We start from the raw sequence: 15651 nt of genomic DNA, 5'->3' as shown, positions 1-15651 counted from the left end.
GGCCCACTCGGTAATGCACATCACTATAAGCCTTGCAAGCATTGCAACTAATGAGTTAGTTGCGGGATGATGTATTACAGAACGAGTAAAGAGACTTGCCGGTAACGAGATTGAACTAGGTATTGAGATACCGACGATCGAATCTCGGGCAAGTAACATACCGATGACAAAGGGAACAATGTATGTTGTTATGCGGTCTGACCGATAAAGATCTTCGTAGAACATGTGGGAGCCAATATGAGCATCCAGGTTCCGCTATTGGTTATTGACCGGAGACATGTCTCGGTCATGTCTACATTGTTCTCGAACCCGTAGGGTCCGCACGCTTAAAGTTTCGATGACGGTTATATTATGAGTTTATGTGTTTTGATGTACCGAAGGAGTTCGGAGTCCCGGATAAGATCGGGGACATGATGAGGAGTTTCAAAATGGTCGAGACGTAAAGATCGATATATTGGACGACTATATTTGGATATCGGAAAGGTTTCGAGTTATTCGGGTATTTTCAGGAGTACCAGAGAGTTACGGAAATTCGTATTGGGCCTTAATGGGCCATACGGGAAAGGACAGAAAGGCCTCAAAGGGTGGCCGCACCCCTCCCCATGGGCTGGTCTGAATTGGACTAGGGAGGGGGGCGCACCCTTCATTCCTTCTCCTTTTCCCTTCCCATTCCTTCCTACTCCTACTACTTGGAAGGGCTCCTAGTTCTACTAGGAAAAGGGGAATCCTACTCCCGGTGGGAGTAGGACTCCCCTAGGGCGCGCCATAGAGAGGGCCGCCCCCCTCCTCCACTCCTTTATATACGGGGGCAGGGGGCACCCCAAAGACACAATAATTGATCTGTTTGATCTTTTAGCCGTGTGCGTTGCCCCCCTCCACCATAGTCCACCTCGATAATACTGTAGTGGTGCTTAGGCGAAGCCCTGCGTCGGTATAACATCATCATCGTCACCACGCCGTCGTGCTGACGAAACTCTCCCTCAACACTCGGCTGGATCGGAGTTCGAGGGACGTCATCAGGCTGAACGTGTGCTGAACTCGGAGGTGCCGTGTGTTCGGTACTTGGATTGGTCGGATCGTGAAGACGTACAACTACATCAACCGCGTTGTGCTAACGCTTCCGCTTTCGGTCTACGAGGGTACGTGGACAACACTCTCCCCTCTCGTTGCTATGCATCACCATGATCTTGCGTGTGCGTAGGATTTTTTTTGAAATTACTACGTTACCCAACAGTGGCATCCGAGCCAGGTTTTATGCGGTGATGCTATATGCACGAGTAGAACACAAGTGAGTTGTGGGCGATATAAGTCATACTGCTTACTAGCATGTCATACTTTGGTTCGGCGGTATTGTTGGATGAAGCGGCCCGGACCGACATTACGCGTATGCTTACGCGAGACTGGTTCTACCGACGTGCTTTGCACATAGGTGGCTGGCGGGTGTTAGTTTCTCCAACTTTAGTTGAACCGAGTGTGGCTACGCCCGGTCCTTGCGAAGGTTAAAACAGCACCAGCTTGACAAACTATCGTTGTGGTTTTGATGCGTAGGTAAGAACGGTTCTTGCTAAGCCCGTAGCAACCACGTAAAACTTGCAACAACAAAGTAGAGGACGTCTAACTTGTTTTTGCAGGGCATGTTGTGATGTGATATGGTCAAGACATGATGATATATTTTATTGTATGAGATGATCATGTTTTGTAACCAAGTTATCGGCAACTGGCAGGAGCCATATGGTTGTCGCTTTATTGTATGCAATGCAATCGCCCTGTAATGCTTTACTTTATCACTAAGCGGTAGCGATAGTCGTAGAAGCATAAGATTGGCGAGACGACAGCGATGCTACGATGGAGATCAAGGTGTCACGCCGGTGATGATGGTGATCACGACGGTGCTTCGGAGATGGAGATCACAAGCACAAGATGATGATGGCCATATCATATCACTTATATTGATTGCATGTGATGTTTATCTTTTTATGCATCTTATCTTGCTTTGATTGACGGTAGCATTATAAGATGATCTCTCACTAAATTTCAAGATAAAAGTGTTCTCCCTGAGTATGCACCATTGCCAAAGTTCGTCGTGCCCAGACACCACGTGATGATCGGGTGTGATAAGCTTTACGTCCATCTACAACGGGTGCAAGCCAGTTTTGCACACGCAGAATACTCAGGTTAAACTTGACGAGCCTAGCATATGCAGATATGGCCTCGGAACACTGAGACCGAAAGGTCGAGCGTGAATCATATAGTAGATATGATCAACATAGTGATGTTCACCATTGAAAACTACTCCATTTCACGTGATGATCGGTTATGGTTTAGTTGATTTGGATCACGTGATCACTTAGAGGATTAGATGGATGTCTTTCTAAGTGGGAGTTCTTAAGTAATATGATTAATTGAACTTAAATTTATCATGAACTTAGTCCTGGTAGTATTAGCATATCTATGTTGTAGATCAATAGCTCGCGTTGTTGCTTCCCTATGTTTTATTTTTGATATGTTCCTAGAGAAAACTAAGTTGAAAGATGTTAGTAGCAATGATGCGGATTGGATTCGTGATCTGAGGTTTAGTCTCATTGCTGCACAGAAGAATTACGTCCTTAATGCACCGCTAGGTGACAGACCTATTGCAGGAGCAGATGCAGACATTATGAATGTTTGGCTAGCTCAATATGATGACTACTTGATAGTTTAGTGCACCATGCTTAACGGCTTAGAATCGGGACTTCAAAGACGTTTTGAACGTCATGGACCATATGAGATGTTCCAGGAGTTGAAGTTAATATTTCAAGCAAATACCCGAGTTGAGAGATATGAAGTCTCCAACAAGTTCTATAGCTAAAAGATGGAGGAGAATAGCTCAAGCAGTGAGCATGTGCTCAGATTGTATGGGTACTACAATCGCTTGAATCAAGTGGGAGTTAAATCTTCCAGATAAAATAGTGATTGATAGAATTCTCTAGTCACCATCACCAAGTTAGTAGAACTTCATGATGAACTATAATATGCAAGGGATGGCGAAAGTAATTCCCAAGCTCTTCGTGATGCTGAAATCGACGAAGGTAGAAATCAAGAAAAACATCAAGTGTTGATGGTTAACAAGACCACTAGTTTTAAGAAAAGGGCAAAGGGAAGAAGGGAACTTCAAGAAGAACGACAAGCAAGTTGCTGCTCAAGTAAATAAGCCCAAGTCTGGACCTAATCCTGAGACTGAGTGCTTCTACTGCAAAGGGACTGGTCACTGGAAGCGGAACTGCCCCAAGTAATTGGCGGATAAGAAGGATGGCAAAGTGAACATAGGTATATTTGATATACATGTTATTGATGTGTACTTTACTAGTGTTTATAGCAACCCCTCAATATTTGATACTAGTTCAGTTGCTAAGAGTAGTAACTCGAAACGGGAGTTGCAGAATGAACAGAAACTAGTTAAGGGTGAAGTGATGATGTGTGTTGGAAGTAGTTCCAAGATTGATATGATCATCATCGCACACTCCCTATACTTTCGAGATTAGTGTTGAACCTAAATAAGTGTTATTTGGTGTTTGCGTTGAGCATGAATATGATTTGATCATGTTTATTGTAATACGGTTATTCATTTAAAGTCAGAGAATAATTGTTGTTCTGTTTACATTTATAAAACCTTCAATGGTCATACACCCAATGAAAATAGTTTGTTGGATCTCAATCATAGTTATACACATATTCATAATATTGAAGCCAAAAGATGCAAAGTTAATAATGATAGTGAAACTTATTTGTGGCACTGCCGTTTAGGTCATATTGGTGTAAAGCGCATGAAGAAACTCAATGCTGATGGGATTTTGGAATCACTTGATTATGAATCACTTGATGCTTGTGAACCATGCCTTATGGGCAAGATGACTAAGACTCCGTTCTCCGGAACAATGGAGCGAGCAACTGACTTATTGGAAATAATACATACTGGTGTATGTGATCCGATGAGTGTTGAGGCTCGCCGCGGGCATAGTTATTTTCTGACCTTCACAGATGATTTGAGCAGATATGGGTATATCTACTTGATGAAACATAAGTCTGAAACATTTGAAAAGTTTAAAGAATTTCAGAGTGAAGTGGAAAATCATCGTGACAAGAAATAAAGTTTCTACGATCTGATCACGGAGACGAATATTTGAGTTACGAGTTTGGTCTTCAATTAAAACAATGTGGAATAGTTTCACAAATTCATGCCACCTGGAACACCACAACATAATGGTGTGTCTGAACGTCATAACCGTACTTTATTGGATATTGTGCAATCTATGATGTTTCTTACCAATTTACCACTACCGTTTTGGGGTTATGCATTAGAGACAGCTGCATTCACGTTAAAAAGGGCACCATCTAAATCTGTTGAGACGACACTGTATGAATTGTGGTTTAGCAAGAAACCTAAGCTGTCGTTTCTTAAAGTTTGGGGCGGCGATGCTTATGTGAAAAAGTTTCAAACTCATAAGCTTGAACCCAAATCGGAGAAGTGCATCTTCATAGGATACCCAAACGAAATTGTTGGGTACACCTTCTATCACAGATCCGAAGGCAAATTTGTTGCTGAGAATAGATCCTTTCTAGAGAAGGAGTTTCTCTCGAAAGAAGTGAGTGGGAGGAAAGTAGAACTTGATGAGGTAACTGTACCTGCTCCCTTATTGGAAAGTAGTCCATCACAGAAATTTGTTCCTGTGACTACTACACCAATTAGTGAGGAAGCTAATGATGATGGTCATGTAACTTTAGATCAAGTTACTACCGAGCCTCGTAGGTCAACCAGAGTGAGATCCGCACCAGAGTGGTACGGTAGTCCTGTTCTGGAGGTCATGACCATAACGAACCTACGAACTATGAGGAAGCAATGATGAGCCCAGATTCCGCAAAATGGCTTGAGGCCATGAAATCTGAGATGGGATCCATGTATGAGAACAAAGTATGGACTGTGATTGACTTGCCCAATGATCGGTGAGCCATTGAGATTAAATGGATCTTCAAGAGGAAGACGAACGCTGATAGTAGTGTTACTATCTACAAAGCTAGAATTGTCGCAAAAGGTTTTCGACAAGTTCAAGGTGTTGACTACGATGAGATTTTCTCACCCGTAGCGATGCTTAAGTCCGTCTGAATCATGTTAGCAATTGCCGCATTTTATGATTATGAAATTTGGCAAATGGATGTAAAGACTACATTCCTGAATGGATTTCTGGAAGAAGAGTTGTATATGATGCAACCTGAAGGTTTTATCGATCCAAAGGATGCTGACAAAATGTGCAAGCTCCAGCGATCCATCTATGGACTGGTGCAAGCATCTCGGAGTTGGAATATACGCTTTGATGAGTTGATCAAAGCATATAGTTTTATACAGACTTGTGGTGAAGCCTGTATTTACAAGAAAGTGAATGGGAGCACTACAACATTTCTGATAAGTATATGTGAATGACATATTGTTGATTGGAAATAATGTAGAATTATTCTGCAAAGCATAAAGGAGTGTTTGAAAGGAGTTTTTCAAAGAAAGACCTTGGTGAAGCTGCTTACATATTGAGCATTAAGATCTATAGAGATAGATCAAGACGCTTGATAAGTTTTTTCAATGAGTACATACCTTGACAAGATTTTGAAGTAGTTCAAAATGGAACAATCAAAGAAAGAGTTCTTGCCTGTGTTACAAGGTGTGAAATTGAGTAAGACTCAAAGCCCGACCACGGCAGAAGATAGAAAGAGAATGAAAGTCATTCCCTATGCCTCAGTCATAGGTTCTATAAAATATGCCATGCTGTGTACCAGAACTATTGTATACCCTACACTGAGTTTAGCAAGGGAGTACAATAGTGATCTAGGAGTAGATCACTGGACAGCGGTCAAAATTATCCTTAGTGGAATAAGGATATGTTTCTCGATTATGGAGGTGACAAAAAAAGGTTCATCATAAAGGGTTACGTCAATGCAAGTTTTGACACTGATCCAGACGACTCTAAGTCTCAATCTGGATACATATTGAAAGTGGGAGCAATTAGCTAGAGTATCTCTGTGCAGACCATTGTTGACATAAAAATTTGCAAAATACATACGGATCTGAATGTGGGAGACCCGTTGACTAAACTTCTCTCACAAGCAAAACATGATCACACCTTAGTACTCTTTGGGTGTTAATCACATAGCGATGTGAACTAGATTATTGACTCTAGTAAACCCTTTGGGTGTTGGTCACATGACGATGTGAACTATGGGTGTTAATCACATGGTGATGTGAACCATTGGTGTTAAATCACATGGCGATGTAAACTAGATTATTGACTCTAGTGCAAGTGGGAGACTGAAGGAAATATGCCCTAGAGGCAATAATAAAGTTATTATTTATTTCCTCATATCATGATAAATGTTTATTATTCATGCTAGAATTGTATTAACCGGAAACATAATACATGTCTGAATACATAGACAAATATAGTGTCACTAGTATGCCTCTACTTGACTAGCTCGTTAATCAAAGATGGTTGAGTTTCCTAGCCATGGACATGAGTTGTCATTTCATTAACGGGATCACATCATTAGGAGAATTATGTGATTGACTTGACCCATTCCGTTAGCTTAGCACTTGATCGTTTAGTATGTTGCTATTGCTTTCTTCATTACTTATACATGTTCCTATGACTATGCGATTATGCAACTCCCATTTATCGGAGGAACACTTTGTGTGCTACTAAACGTCACAACGTAACTGGGTGATTACAAAGGTGCTCTACAGGTGTCTCCAAAGGTACTTGTTGGGTTGGCGTATTTCGAGATTAGGATTTGTCACTCCGATTGTCGGAGAGGTATCTCTGGGCCCATTCGGTAATGCACATCACTATAAGCCTTGCAAGCATTGCAACTAATGAGTTAGTTGCGGGATGATGTATTACAGAACGAGTAAAGAGACTTGCCGGTAACGATATTGAACTAGGTATTGAGATACCGACGATCGAATCTCGGGCAAGTAACATACCGATGACAAAGGGAACAACGTATGTTGTTATGCAGTCTGACCGATAAAGATCTTCGTAGAATATGTGGGAGCCAATATGAGCATCCAGGTTCCGCTATTGATTATTAACCGGAGACATGTCTCGGTCATGTCTACATTGTTCTCGAACCCGTAGGGTCCGCACGCTTAAAGTTTCGATGACGGTTATATTATGAGTTTATGTGTTTTGATGTACCGAAGGAGTTCGGAGTCCCGGATAAGATTGAGGACATGACAAGGAGTCTCGAAATGGTCGAGACGTAAAGATCGATATATTGGACGACTATATTCAGACATCGGAAAGGTTCCGAGTTATTCGGGTATTTTTGGGAGTACCGGGAAGTTACGGGAATTCGTATTGGGCCTTAATGGGCCATACGGGAAAGGAGAGAAAGGACTCAAAGGGTGGCTGCACCCCTCCCAATGGGCTGGTCCGAATTGGACTAGGGAGGGGGGGGGGCGCACCCTTCCTTCCTTCTCCTTTCCCTTCCCTTTCCTTCCCTCCTACTCCTACTACTTGGAAGGGCTCCTAGTTCTACTAGGAAAAGGGGAATCCTACTCCCGGTGGGAGTAGGACTCCCCTAGGGCGCGCCATAGAGAGGGCCGGCCCTCCCCCTCCTCCCTCCTTTATATACGGGGGCAGGGGGCACCCCAAAGACACAACAATTGATCTGTTTGATCTTTTAGCCGTGTGCGGTGCCCCCCTCCACCATAGTTCACCTCGATAATACTGGAGCGGTGCTTAGGCGAAGCCCTGCGTCGGTAGAACATCATCATCGTCACCACGCCGTCATGCTGACGAAACTCTCCCTCAACACTCGGCTGGATCGGAGTTCGAGGGACGTCATCGGGCTGAACGTGTGCTGAACTCGGAGGTGCCGTGCGTTCGGTACTTGGATCGGTCGGATCATGAAGACGTATGACTACATCAACCACGTTGTGCTAACGCTTCCGCTTTCGGTCTACGAGGGTACGTGGACAACACTCCCCTCTCGTTGCTATGCATCACCATGATCTTGCGTGTGCGTAGGATTTTTTTTGAAATTACTACATTACCCAACACAATCATATCAGAATTGTATTTCTTGTTTCATAACATTTGCATTGAAGTGATATTGTTTTCTAATGTAGCTATCAAACTCATAAAGGCATTGACTAGGATGCATATTATAAGGATTGTCATTATCATTTAATTTCATTAAAGATTTTACCTCTACCACCTTGGGTTGTGATGTATCAAGCCCATGTATTTCTTCAATAGGAGGTAAATTTTTGACATCGTCAGCTTTAATACCTTTTTCTTTATACATTTCTTTGCCTCTTGCATATTGTAACATCCCAAAATTTCAATTTGGAATGTTATACATGGATCATTCATGCATATCATATTTTGTTGCATTTCCTTTCGCGATCCTCGAAATTCTAAGCAATTCAAGGACCCTCGGAGAGATTGGCGATTTCACTGTTTCCATATTTGAATTTTATCAAATATTGAAACGAGGATTATTTGTTTTAATTATTTTTCTCTCCGAAAATATTTCATATTAAAATATATGAGAGGAGATAATATGACTTCTCCAAAATAAATGAAATATTGGAGGAAAAATATTAAAATCAAATATTTGATTTTATTCGGATTTTATTGCTATTTTATTTGCATTAGAAAAATTGCGTGTTTTCAAAATTGCATTTTAGGACCAAGAAAATCTTCATCTCGTTCTAAATATTTTATTTAAACGATGAAAATTTGTTTTGGCATTTTAAATTTTTATTTATTTATCTAGGATTTATTTTTGGCGGAATCTGTTTAAAAAAAACTTCTCCCGCGCCCGACTGGGCCAAGGCCCAGCCGAGCCAGGCCGCCGGCCCACGCCGGGCCACCGCCTCCGCCGTGCCCGAGTCCGGCCAGGACTCGGCAGCCGCCGCCGTCGCCACCCGGGACTCCTCCCGCCCCCTCCCGCAAGCCACCCCCTCCCCTTTATAAGCCGCTGCCCCCGCCCCCAAATCGCCACCACCGCCGCCGCAAGCAGCAGCCACCGCTGCCTGCCGTGCCTCGCCAACCGCGCCGCCGCGCCGAACCACCGCCGCCCCGCCGCACCACCCGCAGCCCCACCTCGCCCCGCCGGAGCCGCCGTTTTTTTTCCGGTTTAGGTAAAAACCGTCGGTTTTTTAAACCCTAGTTACATTTTTTTATTCGCTTCGCTGGTTTTTCTCGGTTTAGTTTATTTTGCGGACGTTTGTCCGTACGTTCGTTTTAACGAACGGTTTTCGCCCGTTGGTCACAGACAACGAACATTCGTTCGTTAGCCTGTTCGTCAGTTTTTCTTTTTCTCAGGTTTTTCGCGATTATTTTCGATCGCGATTTCTGATCCGATTTTCGTTTCAGTTTATCTTTTCGCTCGTTTATCAGAATCAGGCGATTCAAGCGCCTAGACTTCGTCTCGAAACCCTCTTTATGTTTAACCAACTTGAACAAGATTTTGGTACTGTAAAATTTGACTTTAGTCCAGATTAGTCATCGGATCTTGCTTCTTTCGCAGTTTGAGTTTCGTTGCTCTGTTTGATTTGATTCTTTTTGCAAACCAGAGTTCTTAAGTTGAACTTTCTGGTTAGATCTTCCTATTTGAGTTTTACTTGTGCATGTGTGATTGATTGCTTATGTATGCTATTGTTTGTTTGCGATAGAATTCTCGGAGTGCGAAGCGTGCTACTACGAGTCCCTAGGTTTTGCGGATCGTCAGCAAGGCAAGTAACACATTGATCATACTCTTTTCATACCCAGTTTTTATGCATTAGCTCCAATCCTCAAACACTGCATGATTAGGATGTGATTAACTTGTGGGTATTGGGAAGTCGTTGATGAGGTAGAACCTATTGCCCTGTTATTTATCAAACCCTTGGGAGTTACTTCTACGTATTGCTTATATTGCTATGCTATGCTCGTAGACGTGGATTGGGTGAGTGAATCCATGACAAATATGGGATTGTTAATTAATGGTTCAACTTAAGGTGGAAACTTTAATACACATCTGGGTGGATTGCTTGTCTGGCACTTGGAGAATCCAGTGTTGTCCTAGAATATCCCGGAGTACCCGTGTGATAATCCTAAGGTCCGCCACCCAGGCTCAAAGGGAACTGAGATATTACATGCTAGAAACTTCCGTGTGCAGCCACAAGCTATTATGGGCTCTAGCATAGTTGAGTAAGTTGCATGACCTCTTCCAGTGGTAGGCTAGCAGATGTAGAGGGATGTAGGTTGGTACTGTCTACCCGGGGTTAGAGTTAATGCTTCTGAAAGACTGTGTCTCGGTCATCCGTTTCTCGAACACCCTGTAGTGCGAGAAATTCAACGGAGGCGATCGAGTCTTGTGGGGAAAAGTGCGCAAACCTCTGCAGAGTGTATAATCTAATCATGGTTAGCCGTGTCCCCAGTTATGGACATCTTGAGTATCTAGTACTTGGACTATCACATGTATCTCATCACTCTAATTTAATATGATGGGTTGATAATTACTTTTAATTGGGATTGAGTTGGAGGAACCTTCTCAATGATGTTTCAACTACCATGATAGTTAAGTAAAATCTATTCCTTTGCTGTAGGGAAAAATTGGCTTTTCGCAAAACTATAACCATAGAGCTTTCCACCGGCCAAATATGCATGTAGTGATAGCATTATTCTGTTCTTTCTCTACTGTGTTATATTGCCAGCATATTCCATGTGCTGACCCGTTTTTGGGCTGCAACGTATTATGTTGCAGACTTTTCAGATGAGAAGTAAGGTTCATTAGGTCATTGCCGTGCAGCTCAGCTATGTTGTTGGAGTTGATGGACTCACTTTATCTTCCAAGCCTTCCGCTGTTATTGTATTAGATGGCCTTAAGCCATATTTATTGTAATAAGTTCTCTTTTGAGACATTCGATGTAATAAGTGCATGATTGCTACTCTGTTATAAATCCTTCGAGTATTGTGTGTGTCAGCATTACCGATCCAGGGATGACACTGAAGCACAGAGACTTGACTGTCTGAGGTCTGGTCGCTACAAGATGGTATCAGAGCACACGTTGAGTGTAGGACACGACCACTAAGATAAGCCATAGGTCACTCTTCTCTACTCATTTCTGACTCCTCTCCATTTTCTACTCTTAGGATGGCGGATTCGAGGAACAAGTTTGCACAACCGGATGAAGACACACCCTTTGGACGCCACTTGAAGGAAGTCACTAGGTACCTGAACATCGGAATACCAAGCTTCACCGGGACCTACAACGCCTGTCGTGGAATTATCACGGCAGATGTCCTTAGTGTCAGGACTTAGTCGCGAGGCCAACACATCTATGTGGTAGCTTGAGAGGGGTTGAGCGGGACGAGAGACACGATGTTTTACCCAGGTTTGGCCCCTCACGGTGGAGGTAAAAGCCTACATCCTGCTTCATTGATATTGATGATGATGATCATGGTTACAAGAGTGCTCTATCTCGAGAGCTATTGTCTAAACCTAACTTGTCCAACTTGTGGAACTTGTCAATCTTGTCCCTTTTGGGGAGCCCTGCCCCTCCTTATATATGTTGGAGGGGCGGGTTACATGTAGAGTCCTATTAGGATTAGGACTGGTCTATCTCTAATACAAACCGGATACAAGTCCAGATCTTATTCAAACCGTTTAAGTCGGCCTGCTGGGCCACCTCCCATGATGGGCCGCGGCCTACCTCCGTGAGGATACCTGTGTCCCATATCCACGATAGTAGCCCCCGAGCTTTCGGGTGACTCGAAGAGTCGAGCGGAAGGTCTTGATTTTGTTGATGCTTTTGTCTTCCTTGAACGCAGAGCTTTTTTTTCTGGATCGTTGACGTAATGGATGCCGAAATGTGGATGAAGAGATTGCCGGGTCATGAAGCGTCGACGTTGATGTTGCCGGGTTGTCCTCCTAGGCTGGATTCTGTCTCCAAGCCGGGTCTTTCGAATTTTTTTTCCAACCTGAATAGCATGTATATCATCTGTAGCCCCCGAGCGCTGGGTTTGATTAGGCCTTTAACAACCCAGGGGTCTGTAAACTTGTGTTTTGGTAACGAACAAAGTCCGCTTTTTCACAAATTCTGGCTTGATAGCCCCCGAGGCTCAAGGCGACTTGAGGAGTTGTCTTGAGGCTCTTTGTTCCTGAAATAAAACACATGAATGCATTACACCGTTCGTGATGTATAAAACAAAATTAAATAGTAATTTCAATGACTTTGTCAACTTGTGTTCAAGTTGTTAATTATTCGACTCGACTAAGTAGGCTTTCGCGTGGACTTTTTTCATGGAATATGATATGTTCAGGGTCGACAAAGTCCATGATAGGCATCAGAGTCGATTGACAATACCATACCCACTACTTGGTCGGTTACGAGTTGCATCTGACTTAGTAAAGAATGAACGTAAAATTATTTCGCTGATATGTAAGGCACCCATGTTTGAACTGTGCATCGTGGCAAATAGTCCTCTTTGGTAACCTTACGACTCAACTTTATGAGAAGAAACGATAGCCCCCCAGATTAACTCAAAGGTGCCAGATATATTTAATTGACTGGAAGAAAAATGAAATTTAAATATAAAAATGACTTAGCTTGTTTTTATGATGTGGCATAAGCCAGCGGACCGTTGGGGTCGACCGCAGTGAGGCAGTAGATGATCCCGCGTAGGATCACAAATCGGTAACCCAGCTGACGGTTTGAGCCTGCGGCGGAAGCTGGAATTTTTGAAGACGTGTAACCGAAAAAACCGCCGAACAGGAGAATAGATGGCGCAGTGCAAGCCAGCTTGGTTGATGTTGATTAAGCTCTGCTGTCAGGGCACGCTGGGAGCGGCAATTTGTCCATTATTGAACACTGAATCCTGTTGCACATTCCTTCAGTTAGCTAGGTGTTCATTGTTTCTTCAGTTTTGTCAGAATAAGCGGCAGGCACGGCCATAGCATCAGTGGAACTACACTGGCTATGCGAGGCGGAGACGGGTCAGCAATCCGTCAGGGCGGCGTCTCATGCGCGGAACCAATCAGGCGGCTGGTGTAACCACTGGTGAAGGCCCGATTCAAACCCCGGGCGGCGGCTCTTTGCAGATGATGACGGCAAAAAACGGCTCGACGTGGAATAAAGTGATTCAGAGGCACCAGGCTGTGGCGGAGACGGACGGCGCGCCAGGCGGCCCGGATGGCCTGCAGCGAGCTCACGCGGGAGCGAGGAGGAGCGGCTCGCAGGTAGCCAGGCGCGGTAGCGACTCGGAGGAGACGAAGATGGCAGGTCCGTGATGGTGGATTATAGGCCTGAGAATTGGCGAATCAGCGCGGGTGAACCACAGCAGCTGCAGAGGTGTCCACTGAAATCCTTGCTATTTCTTTCCTTCTTCAGACTGATGATAATTTGGCAGCAGTGTAGACGTATTGTTTTCGTACATTAGCTTTGGCAATTGGGAATAGTGAATCAGCCTGATCCTTCACGTGAGATGAACTTTTTAGGCAATAATTGGCCTGGGAATTTGTGCCCTTGTAAGTTTACCTCTCCTAGTAGCAAACGGATGTTTAAAAAGTGCAATTTGACTTGTATGACTCGGTCTTTATACCAGGGAGTAGTACTCCATCTAGTCTGATTGGACAATTTTTGCCTTCACATAGAAAAATACCAACACAAAACGCCTTGGTTTTGCCTGCCTCCGCCGCAGTGAATTTCGTCTGGACTTGTGCGTATACACAGGCACACGTAGTTAAATCAGCCTAGCAGATGATTATGCGTGCACGTTTTGTATAAACGGCAAGAGGTGATGAATAGTGTATGCCCTAAGGCGGCACAACAGCGGAAGCTGATTTTCTGTCGGTCTCGACAGCTTATGATGACGCACCGTTGCAACCCTAACTTTTCTTGAACCCTAAATCTCATAGATCTTGAATCTGGACTAGTGATCTTTGAAATTGATGTAAATCCCTCAAGACTGGCTTATCTGAAAGAGTGCAAAACTTCTCGATCCCTGGGAGAGATCCCTCCAAGAACTGAACACCACCGTGCGCAGGTCCCACAGTGGGCGCCAACTCAAAGAGTAGGCACCCTTCAAAAATTAGTGTATGCTGCTTAATGTCACATGCACACGGCGAGTCAAGGAGGTAATAAGCGTAAGGCGGACAGTAACCCGGAATTTGTGGCCAATGCACAGGGTAACAATCAGAAGCGCAAGGGAAAGCCATCCCGGTTTGGTGGGTCAGGTCCGTCTCTCGAGCAACTACTCAATGAACCCTGCCCGAAACACGGTACCCGAAAACGACCAACGACTCATTTATGGAAGGATTGCGCAATCATGAAAGCTTTCAAGAATTCTAACACATTTGATGGCAATCAAGGCCCAGGCGGCGGTTCAGGAGCCGGCGGCTTTCATGGCCCGGGCGGTGGTCCAGGATCCGGTTTTCAGGGAAGCCAGGGTGGTTATAATCAACAGCAGTCTGGTCAAGGAGGTCAGCAGCAGCAGCAGTCGGGTTATCAGAGCCATCCGAAACAGTTAAGCAGTGGGCAGTATCACGTGTTCACCACAAGTTTGTGTAAACGTGATCAGAAAGTTCATAAGAGGGCTGTGAATTCTGTTGAACCGGCAGTCCCTCGTTACTTGAGGTGGTCGGAACAGCCTATTGTCTGGAGCAGGGAGGATCACCCTCCCCGGGTTGATAATCCGGGTCAACTGGCCCTAGTGGTGGCACCGCAAGTTGGTGGTTATAAGTTTACTAAAGTGCTCATGGATGGAGGTAGCAGCATCAACATCCTCTATTACGAGACCTTTCAGCGCATGGGCTTAACTGACAAGAATTTAAAGACTTCCAACACCGTCTTCCATGGAGTGGTGCCCGGTAAGTCGGCGTATCCTGTGGGTAAGATTGAGCTAGAGGTGGCCTTCGGAGACGAGCATGATTCTAGGGCGGAAAAGTTAACTTTTGAGGTGGTCAAAATCAAGAGTCCATATCACGATTTGTTCGGGCGGCCATCCTATGCCAAATTCATGGCACGGCCGTGTTATGTGTATCTACAGCTCAAGATGCCGGGTTACAAGGGTACCATCACTGTGCAAGGAAGCCGAAAGGTGGCCCTGGAGTGTGAAGAGGGCGATGCGGCTTACGCCGAGTCTGTCTGTGCAGCGGAGGAGCTCAAATTTTATCAAGATAACGTTGACCCGGCAGATATGACTTCTCTCAAGAAGCCGACTACGGAGCATGACCCGGCCATGAAGTTTAAATCGGCTGCAGAGACTAAGCTTGTTGATTTCACTCCAGGCGATTCATCTAAGCAATTCAGCATCAGTGCCAACTTGGATCCTAAATAGGAAAGCGCGCTCATCGAGTTCATCCGTGAGAACCGGGACATCTTTGCATGGAAACCTTCTGACATGCCGGGTGTACCGAGAGAACTCGCTGAGCACACTCTTAATATTGATCCAAAGTATAAGCCGGTCAGGCAATTTCTGCGGTGATTCAATGAAGAGCGACGAAAAGCTATAGGAGAAGAGGTCGCCCGGCTCTTGACGGCTGGGTTTATTGTTGAAGTTTTTCACCCATAATGGTTGGCTAACCCGGTGCTCGTACTCAAGAAAAATGGCACCTGGCGGATATGTGTGGATTACA

This window comes from Triticum urartu, chromosome 6A (genome assembly GCF_056163025.1).
Source record: "Triticum urartu cultivar PI428250 chromosome 6A, HENAU_Tu73, whole genome shotgun sequence".
NCBI lineage: Eukaryota > Viridiplantae > Streptophyta > Magnoliopsida > Poales > Poaceae > Triticum > Triticum urartu.
Note: the sequence above shows the minus strand (reverse complement) of the source record.